Here is a 10,680-nt window from a genome sequence, read left to right on the forward strand (position 1 = left end):
AATCTTTATAGCAAAACTGAATATCACTATAGTTCCTGGCCACTGAATTACCGATTGAGCTAAAGTGGTCATTAAATAACTCTGCAATAGCCTGAGGATTACTAATTGTGGTGTTGTTATGCACAAAAGAAGATGGTAGTTGGAGTGTTTGGTAGTGTGTGTGTAGCAGTAGGTAGATTGGATTATCCATACCATTATTTACTTAAGGAGTACGTTTTGTGTCACTCTGAAAACTTTGGTGCTGGATGAATGAGAGCTCTTGTGTAAATAACATCTCGTGAATATTTTACCTTTAGAGATTTAGGGAGGGAGGGAGGGAGGGAGGGAGGGGAAGAGATGGCGTAGGGAGGGAATGTAGGAGGACGTAAGAGAGTCAGGGAATGGGGACGGAGGGAGGAGGGCGGGACAGAGTGGAGGGAAGGCAGGAGTACCAGCCCTTCTTCCAATTCCTCTTCCTTCTATCCTTAAAATCAGTCAGCCAATCCTTCTGTCTGTCTGTTGAGATTCTTACTTTTCAAAGCATTTCCCGTTTATTTTTAATGATATTTGAATGACCTTCTCAGGCTTGACGAGAATAGGTGTTTTGCGTCTGTTTCATGGTTCAATATATACTGCCATATGAATGTATGTATGTATGTATGTATGTATTGCATGTATGTATATCCTTTATCTGTAATCATACATTTACAGATAAACGTTCACCTTCCGCAGGTATGTCGTGGTGGAAGAGTTGGTAGCCCTGCACATGTCCATCCGAGAATTACGTCACAGGTGGGCACAAGCCGCAGTCATTCGCCGGCGCCTCCCTGCAGTCTCAGGTAGCAGCGGCGATGCGTAGTGCTGTTGCTTTGTACTGAGTGAGCGTGAAAGAACCCTCGTGACGATATATGGTGATGGACGTGTGGGCCTTTACGTTGTGGAAATAGAAGGTGAGATTTGTCTCGATTTCCACCGTAGTATGAGTTAAATTGAGGTGAAGGAGTGAGGAGAACTATGCGGGTAGTTAGTGGGTAGGCTTGTTTGGTAACGTCTTGTCTGGACTCTTGAAGCTCTCTGGGAGTTGTAATTAATGTTAATGCTTTGTTGCTTATTAAACTTAATGATCCCAGAGGCAATATCGTACATGTGCAAGGTAGGTGTGATTGCAGGGAGTGGTGTCACGTTGGAAGTAGGGGGGCAGGAAGAAAAGCCACACGCACGCTCTTCAGCTGTATTTCACGAAGGCGAGTAAACAACAATACATATAGGAAATATAGGCGGACAGGCGTACTGGTGGAAGTAGGCAGGCAGGGGCATGAGAGGTCAGGCGCGCAGCTGCTCTCTGGCTTCCCTGTTTCGGCAGGTTCGTAAATCACCTCGCACACCCTCGCTTCCCCACCTCCACGTGAATCCACTCATTACATACATACTTATCTAGCAATTACAACGTCACTGAGTACAAATCGGGCATAGTATTCTGGTCGTTACAGTGGGAAAACAGTGGTGGTGGTGACTATCGGAAGAGCTAAGTGACGAAACAGGCGGTAGCGGACAGGAGTACCAACCTTTACGATACATCTGTGCTCTGCTTCCATTTTCTATTTCGTATATTATATTTCAGTGTGTCTTAAACGATGTTCTGCCGTACCACTCACTACTGTATTTAGTCGTTTCATTCATTTTGTTGTTCAGAGTGAAGGAGATTGTAAAAATGTACTATTAAGGCATTATAATATTTAGCAGCGCTGAATCGTATTTCGGATATGTTGGCACCCTTAAATGTCGATGCAAATATAACACGTAGGTAATAAGACTAATGGAATTCTGCCATAAGTACTGCTTATTTGTTATGTGTGAAGTGACAGAAGCACGTGCAAATCTTATTCTGAATCTCTACTTTCGAAATAAAAGATGCGTGTTCATGTTGATTAAAGTGGGAGAGAGGAAAGGAGGAGAAGGATAGAAGGATCTCGTCTCCTCGACTTTTAAAGCTCCCTCTGGCTCGTTACTTTGTGGTGTTTATTCGGTGTTTGTTCAGCTTAACTGTTCCATTGGCATTATCTATTAAGTAAGGAAGATACTATAGCAGTGGTGTAGTACTAATTGATCTGATGGTGGTTATCTATGCTGGTGGAGAACCACCTGCGCAGTAACTGTTCCCCTCAACAAGTCTCATTTTAGCGTAAATCAGATTATGTCACGATTGCGTTGTTGATAAATGGATATCCGCACTCTCTTCGCCTCTTATTTTCCATTCCATTTCGACAGTACCTTTTGTAGAGGACGGTGATGTCTCGGGGTGTGTTGGCAGCGGTGCGCGTCGCCATCATGGCTGACGTCATCAAGTCTGCTGGGGAGAAAAATAATGCTGCTTCGGTGCTTTTTTTTTTTTTCTGCTTACTGATTACTTATTATTTATGTGGAAATATAAATTATTTATATGGAGAGAGAGAGAGAGAGAGAGAGAGAGAGAGAGAGAGAGAGAGAGAGCGCAGTAGATTACGGACGCATCATATTATTCTTTGGATTGTTTACTTGGCAGGTATGGGAGCATGCGTATTCTCTCTAACACTAGCCTTGCGAATGGTGATAAACATGGCCAGTTTTAATAATGGTGATGGTACATGCTTGCTTTCACTTCATCTTGAGCAATGAAAGGCGTGTTTATGTTGTGGAGTGTCTGGAGTGAGCAGGTCTGTGATACAGGCACTAAGGGAATGTGTGATGAGGCGGGAGAGCTTAGGGAAAGTTGTGCGTTGTCATGTCCAGCTGTGTACCTTCTGCATCACTGCCCACTCACTGTTATGTAGGTTAGGTTAGGATAAACTTGTATTAGGAGATAGGGAAATGTTAGGGGGCAGGATAATTTAGGCTAGGCTGAGCTTAATGTTCCTTAAGAGATAGGTTAGAATAGGCTAGGCTAAATTTATGTTAGAGTAAACATTTGAGGTCCCAAGGGCTAGGCTAGGCTAAATTCATGTTAAAAGGTAGGTTAGGTTAGATTACACTAAATTTATGTGAGGTCTCAAGCACTGGATCAGGGGGTAGTTTGAACATAATTATCAACTACCCAGCGGTGACCTCCCTCAACGTTTCCCTGTTAGGTTGTCTCACAACACAGGGGGGACAGTCACAATTGACTTATTTAACGCAATTCTACTTCATGCACCTAATACACTCGCATCCTTAATTCAGAATTTGTATATTAGTTTTGGTTAATCCTTCTGGCTCGTTTTCCTTGGGGATTGACACATCATTGGACCTTTTTTATATATAAATTTAGTTGTCCTTAATCATTACCCCATTTACAATAGAGAAAAAAAGTGATCGGTTAAGACAGGCTAAAGTCACCATGTTGGAAGATAGGTTTGACCAGATTAAGCTAAGCTTGTGTTAAAGAGATTATTAATGTTTGATTGAATTATTGATTTGTGGGTTACGTTAGGTTAGCTTAAAACTGTCATAGGATACTTGTATTACTTATATTAGTATTTGATTTACCGTGTGGTTGACTTGAGACGCTGCAGCAAAGTCAGTGAATCAGCAGCTCCCGCTAATCGTCCCCTGCGTGTGGACAGTTTGCATTATGGATCAGTTAGCATAACAAACACTTCACTTCCCTCCCCGTGATCAACTGGAGGCGAGGTGTTGCATTAAGGGAGGCAGTGAGTGGGCGTGCCATTCACTGCTTCATTTCCCAAAGCCATAACTTGAAATGCAAGACAATTTAGCACAGGTAACAACAAGGGGACGCCATAGTAATGAACACGCTACATTTTCTTTCTATCACCGTCTCATGCTTACCATATCAGAGAGAGAGAGAGAGAGAGAGAGAGAGAGAGAGAGAGAGAGAGAGAGAGATGTGTGTGTGTGTGTGTGCGTGCGCGCATTATCCTCAACTGTATCAAATATTCTGTTCAGTAATCCCCCGCCACACACTACAGCACACACAAACTCAATTTTCTCTTAATGGAGTGGAGTGAGAGTAAACAGTGAGGTGGAGCTTGTAACGTGGCCTTGCTGGGTAGTGGACAGTGGACATCCTGCCGAGTGGCGCTTGATAGGGTCTCTCTCTCTCTCTCTCTCTCTCTCTCTCTCTCTCTCTCTCTCTCTCTCTCTCTCTCTCTCTCTCTCTCTCTCTCTCTCTCATATTTATATTAGAAGAATCCAACTTTGGGAATGAAAATAATTCGTTTTTTTTTTTTTTTTCGTGTTTCTAGTATTTGATTTATGTGGATTTTACTTGAGTTAATTTAATGTCGCTTTGGTCATTTATTTGTGGAAACTTATTTTGTGGAAGTGTGAGGAAGAAGAACAAGCTTACTAATTTAAGAAGGATATTGAAAGCCAGTCATTCTTCCCCTTTCATGTGATTTTGATATACTTAATCCTCATAACGACTTGCTTATATTGAAGGTTCAGCCTTGCATCATAAGCTTGGGAAGATCAATTATGCAAAGGAGGGAGAGGAATATAATATTAGTTTGGATGCTAGCAGTGACTGATTGTCTTTACCTAATCCTTGTAATTTCAACACTTGGTGATGTTCATACTGGTATGATGTCTTCAATGAATCTTACAGGAGGTCAGAGGTGCTTGCAATGGGATATCACTAGGAAATCTTACAGTATTAAAGTGGTATATTTTTTAATGCTTTCTCAAATACACTTGTTTTACAGAGAACAAGAATGGTGCCTCATATTTCTTAGAACACTTGCGTCAAGGTGATCACGATTAGTACCTTTCAGAGAAGAACAGGGAACAGGGAAAGTAGTTAGGAAGTTAAGTATAGTTTGGATGGTGTTGACAATAGTAGCTATACGTGATGCAGAAAGGCAGGACATTTTTACGGATATGGTGATAATAAGGAATGGGAGAAACGAGGTCACCTGGGTCATTTAGGAAAGTGGAAAGTAGGTCAAAAAAGACAAAGACTTTAGAAAACGGCAGACATTGAAAAAATGAAAATACTGGCTAGAGTATTCATCTGCTGCTGCTGCGGTACTAAAAAAAAAAAAAATGAAAAGCAAAGTTGAGCTTGTTATCGTCACACCTCATGACACAAGAGCAGAGGGCTCCAGTACGAGAGACCTTGTGTTTGTAAGAGTTAAGAAATATAAGTGATCCTCGTAATTAATTCAGTGAGGGTCGTTAGTCTGCCAAAACATGCGGGGGTGAGCACCTGATTAGCCTTGGTAATACGATGATTGGCTGCCGACTAACTCGTCTGTTTAATTCATTCCGTTCGTGCCGCCATCACCACGTGTAGTGCACATGTGGGGAGTCCTGGGGCACTAATTACCATGAGAGAGAGAGAGAGAGAGAGAGAGAGAGAGAGAGAGAGAGAGAGAGAGAGAGAGAGAGAGAGAGAGAGAGAGAGACTAAGCTGCTGCTATTATACTCGGAAACTTAAATTTCCTAGTGTAGAGGGGTACTGACCTTCCTTGATTGCCTTTTTAGCGTGCCTCAGCATCAGTGTTTGGTGCTCCCAGCCACCGGCAGTGTGTTGAGACTTAAAAGTGTCCATGTAACGGTAAATTATTTATGGGTCAATGTTTTTAAAAATTGTGTTTTTGATTTGCTTTTTATTCTCTTAGTTGAGGGGCGGGGAACACTTAATGGGTGGATGACCATCATCAGGACCGCCATTCCACCGCATTCATGGCCATCCTACCCGCGCTCATCCAGTCACGTCCCCATAGTGCAGCGCCCCTCATCTGTATGTATGCTGAAGAGACACGGAAAAATGAACACTCGTGTCTCTGTGAAATATTGTGCGCCATAAAGTCTCTTGTCCTCTACGGCTTTTTTTTTTTTATTCCTTCCTATAATATTTATAGAAGAGTCCTCTTGCCACACATAAAACTGGGTATTCATGTATATTGTTACGGTAGGATCAGGAACGTGGAAATAAGGATATTTAACTCTGTGTGAAGTGTTGTGCTGACTAAAGTAGTGTGTAGTGCCTCATCAGATGGCAAGACAGTGTTGGAATGCTTCAGGGAGATAAGGGGAGGGCGGGCGACAGGGATCCAGTATGCAGGAGGAGAGTATTAGGAACCGGAGCAAATGCAAACTTGTTATAGTCACCCTGGAGTGGATTCCAAGGAGCGGCTGGTGGAGTAAATAAAATTAATTCATACAAGACATAGCCATTGGGTTTTTTTTTTTTTCATGTTGGGAAGGATATTCACTACGATTACCGTATTAAACTGCAACACTTTTTTGTTTTTATCTTGCTACCAAAGCTGTCATTTGTTTACTGACTTACATAACACACTGTTGTTCAACTCTAGACTTTTATTTATTTTTTTTTATTTTGTCGCTATGATTAAGTGGTTAAATTACGATTTGTTATTAAGGTACGAATGTATATTTGTTACTTCATCACCTGAGTGTGGAGTACAGGTGCATCACGACACCTCCCCACCTGTCACAGTACTTAACACAGGCATGTCTTCCACTAACCATAACAAAAAAAAGAAAAAGAAATAAGTAAATAAATAAAATGAATAAAAAAAAGAGGAAGAAAAACGAAGCAATCAATTGAAGTAGCCAGAGGCATTCGTGGAGACACAAGACACAGCGCAGTCTGACCCTGACCATTGTCACGCCAACAAAACTGGTGCATTTTTTACTTCAGTTTGAACTGCACCGAATGTGACATGTGGACAAGGACGGCCAGAGAGAACGTGTGCCCACTGAATCTGACTTGGATGAGGACGCACAACATTATCAAACATTTCTACGTCTTATCGCAACATTTCACAGGCTGTAGTAATAGTCATTGTAGTTTTCTAGGTCTTTATTGGGATTTTAATTATTATTTAGCAAGGATTCTGCATCATCCACAGTAAAAAGAAAAAAAAACCTGAGCCAGACTAATTACCAGTGTGGCCTTTGATAACAGGTCTGTGATTAAGCTTGTTCACTGCTTATGACACACAGCTTTGTATGATGAACTACACTCTCATTTCCTTCCCTTCATTACATAATGGAAAAAAAAAATCTTCTACTGTAATTTGCTGTCTTGTACATACGTATGTGATTATTAAAATTGTGTGCAGTACTTTGTGTTGCAAAGTTTAGCGCATTACAGTGAAAAAAAAAAAAAAAAAACTTTAGATCTATTTTCTTTATCGTAGATGCCTGTTATAATTACATACAGTGCTTTTTAGTGTCATAAACTGCAGCATTAACACACTAAAATAGCCAAAGAAAACTCACATAACTCACAAACACGAAGCAGCATGTACACACACGTTCCCCTTGCTCGTGCCGTGTCAGTGTGTGCATGTGATGGCGCGATGCATCTCCCACCAACCTGGACGCCACAGCCTCCTTATTTTTCATTACTGGCGCGTAGAGTGCGGGATAACTCACAGCTTGCAGGGGGAAATTGATGGCACCTGTATACAAGGTGGAAGATTATTTATACGCGTGGTATATTGAGAGAGAATTTGTAGGTGGCGTGTTTAGTAGGTAGGAGAGAGAGAGAGAGAGAGAGAGAGAGAGAGAGAGACTAATTTACATCATACTAAATGGAACGAATAATTTTCAGTATTCATAACCGTTGGTTGTTTTAGGAATAATTTCGTTGGCCAGTGGTTGTTATGTTTTGAGTTAATTCCCTCACCGTCAGTCACGTTCGCGCCAATGCTCCACTCAGCACACTTGTCCCTCTGTGCGTCCCCGGGGCGACAGTTGTTGGGTAGAGGGACGTGAGAAGACACGGGATTTCTCTTGCACGTTGAAAGCTTGGCTGATTGCAAGGACGGGGGATGGTAACGTGAACTTGAATATTGCTTGTCCAGTAAATGGCATTAAATCTTACGTTCATTGTTCTTTGGGTCGTAATAAAAACATAGATATATATTTCTATAAAAGTAAACAAAAAAAAATCTTATGAATAGTAACAATAAAACAAAATTCTAATGACAAAAGAAAAAAAATGAAAATAACACTCCTATGAAGGGTAATTGAAGACTTAAGTTAATTTTCATACGAATAATAACGAACACTTAAACATTTTGTACTATGAAAGAAAAAGTCAAACTGGAAATTCATTGGCCTTTTGTTAATACGTCAAGTAAATTGGCCGGTTAATGAAAAAAAGGATCAAGACAAAATACTTGAGCTCGATACTGGATTGCACTTGACGTGTCCATTATTTACCTGTGTTGCTCCTCTAATAAATATAAATCTCCAGGTAAAATAATATAACCATTTCTATGCCGTACATGTCAGAGAGAGAGAGAGAGAGAGAGAGAGAGAGAGAGAGAGAGAGAGAGAAGTAAAAATGTAAATGAAAACGGCACATAAATGAAAGAAATATGAGATAGAAGCAGGTACCAATCTTAAAAAGGAACAAAAGAAAAGAAGGGAGAAAGGGAAGAACAGAAGCATGGAATAAGGAATATTGATAAAAGTAAGACACAAGGCAGTAACTTAACTAATGAGGATAATACACCTTTGCGTAGATGAGTGGAACGGACTAAGTAATCATGTTGTTAGTGGTGGGACATTAGGGAGCTTTAAGAGAAGATCAGACGGGTTTATGGATGGGGATGATAGGTGGAAATAGGTGGGTATATTTCACACAGGGACTGCCACGTGTAAGCCTGGTCGCTTCTTGCAGCTTCCCTTATTTCTTATGTTCGTTCCTATGACTCACTCACTCTCTGATTCTGCGTCGTCATTTTACACTTAACAGAGCTTTGTTATTTTTTCCCACCCAACCCAAAATATCAAAGAAATATTCAGTTTTGCGAATACGTGTTAGATTGATAAATCTTAAAATATTTAAGTGTTGTAACATTGACTACATTGGCGGCTGCAAAACTACAGACAGACATGAAGACGGAGAGAGAGGAGAAAAGCGACAAGGAAACAAGAAGAACTAGAATGAAAAGTCACTTTGAGTAAAATAAAGATGAAAGGAGACGAAACTGGAAGATGAAAATGGAAAGAAGGCGATGATACACAGTACGTTCATTGTCAGTGTTAAACCTGCATTCATACTCTCTCTCATCATAACATTCTGAATGTTTCCTTTGAAGGCAACAGGCAAAGGTAATGGATTCCCGACAGGTGGGGAGTGGGTACATGCACGCTTCACGCTGCCCGTATCAGGGGAGCAAATAATTTGATGCTCTGGTGACAAGGGCCTCGGGTCAGGCTAGACTGGCCTGAGACCATCAAGGCCTCAGGGTGTTTGGGCCACAGGTCACTTGGTAGCCAACCACTTGGTCCACAACATGTTTCTACATTCAGATGTCTTGACTGCTCATCCACCCACTCACCCACCTACTCACTCAATCACGTACACTCATCCACTCAACCACATCCGCACCCAACCACTCAACCACATCTGCACTCAACCATCCAGCCGCCCACTAATGGCGTCCAGGAAGCTGTCGCTCCGGATGGCGAGCCACGGGACGAGGATCATATAGGCCAGGGCCGCCACGACAGTGAGGAAGGGGCGTAGCCACCGCCTGCTGCCCTTCGCTGCCCCACCACGCCGCCCGTGGGTGGGCAGGGGCACCTCGGGTACCCCCGCCTCTGACACACCACGGTGGCGAGGCGCGGCAGTGCATTCTGGGAAGGCAGGCAGGTTCCAGTGTGGAGAAAGCAGGCTGGTGTCCTGCTGCTTGGCCCACTCAGCAGGGCAGGTAGCACCAACAGCAGCAGTACCAACGCTGTCCCGCTTCCACCAGTGAGGACCTTCGGGCAGCCGCATCTTCTTTATCACAGGCCGAATGCCCTCCACGATGCGCAGGGCACGGGGACTGAGGAGGTCGTCCTTGCTAGTCCACGCCCCGGGGCGTCGCCACTTCGTCGCGGTCTGAGGCTTTATGAAACCGTTGATTTTTATGGCCACTTCTTTCAGCTAGACGTGCGAAAATGCGATAAGATAGTTTGATGTACTTTTAGTTTGCAAGGAAGGGAGGAAGAGGGAGGGAGGATAAAGCGGAGAAAAAGTGAAAATCTATTATCCTTCCTTCCTTCCTTCATTCATTCCTTCATTCATTCCGCTCTTCTTTCTTTCGCAAATCCCGTTTTTTATTCCTTTTTTTTTTTTCCTTCGTAGACTTATCTCTATTTTTTTGTTTGTAAGCTGTCACCTCTCTTTCCTTCCGTATTTTTCCCCTTCCTGTCACTACTCCTAGTTTATTCCTTTGAATTGGTCGTAATTTCCTCTTTCCTTTTACGTTTTCTTCTTCAATTCTTCTTCTTTTTTTCTTTATCCTGCTCATTGTTTTTCCCTCCCTTCTTATTCCTTTCATTGTTCTTCGTAATTATCTTCCCTCGTGTCGTTTGCCCGTTTCTTCTTCTGTGTGTGTGCGTGTGTGAGTAATTCTTCTTCATCATGCCTGTTATCCACCATCTCCTTGACTCTTTCCTTCACTTTCATCTTCAAAGCTCATCGTGTCTTCTTTACGTGTGCTGCTTATTCCCCGCCATCTCTTCCTCGCAGTTATTTCCTCGTCTCCCTCGCCGCGACAACACACAGCCCTCTAATTTAGATCTATGAAGGGAAACAAGCAGCTCAGGACATCAAGAGGTTAATGGTCTATATCACAGTCTGCTTTAATTGGGACTTAATGATTGGTATTCACAGAGAGAGAGAGAGAGAGAGAGAGAGAGAGAGAGAGAGAGAGAGAGAGAGAGAGAGGAGACTGTAAGAATATACGAGTA

The 10,680-nt window shown here is 42.4% G+C and overlaps 1 long non-coding RNA gene across 1 annotated transcript; it reads left to right on the forward strand.

The window, feature by feature from the left end:
- Positions 1-475: 475 nt before the first annotated feature.
- On the forward strand, positions 476-5,780 carry LOC135098303 (uncharacterized). The gene is made up of 3 exons (XR_010266808.1): positions 476-493; positions 712-929; positions 5,577-5,780. It is a non-coding gene; the product is annotated as an uncharacterized LOC135098303 (long non-coding RNA).
- Positions 5,781-10,680: the final 4,900 nt, after the last annotated feature.

Source organism: Scylla paramamosain, unplaced genomic scaffold (genome assembly GCF_035594125.1).
Source record: "Scylla paramamosain isolate STU-SP2022 unplaced genomic scaffold, ASM3559412v1 Contig54, whole genome shotgun sequence".
NCBI classification, from domain to species: Eukaryota; Metazoa; Arthropoda; class Malacostraca; order Decapoda; family Portunidae; genus Scylla; species Scylla paramamosain.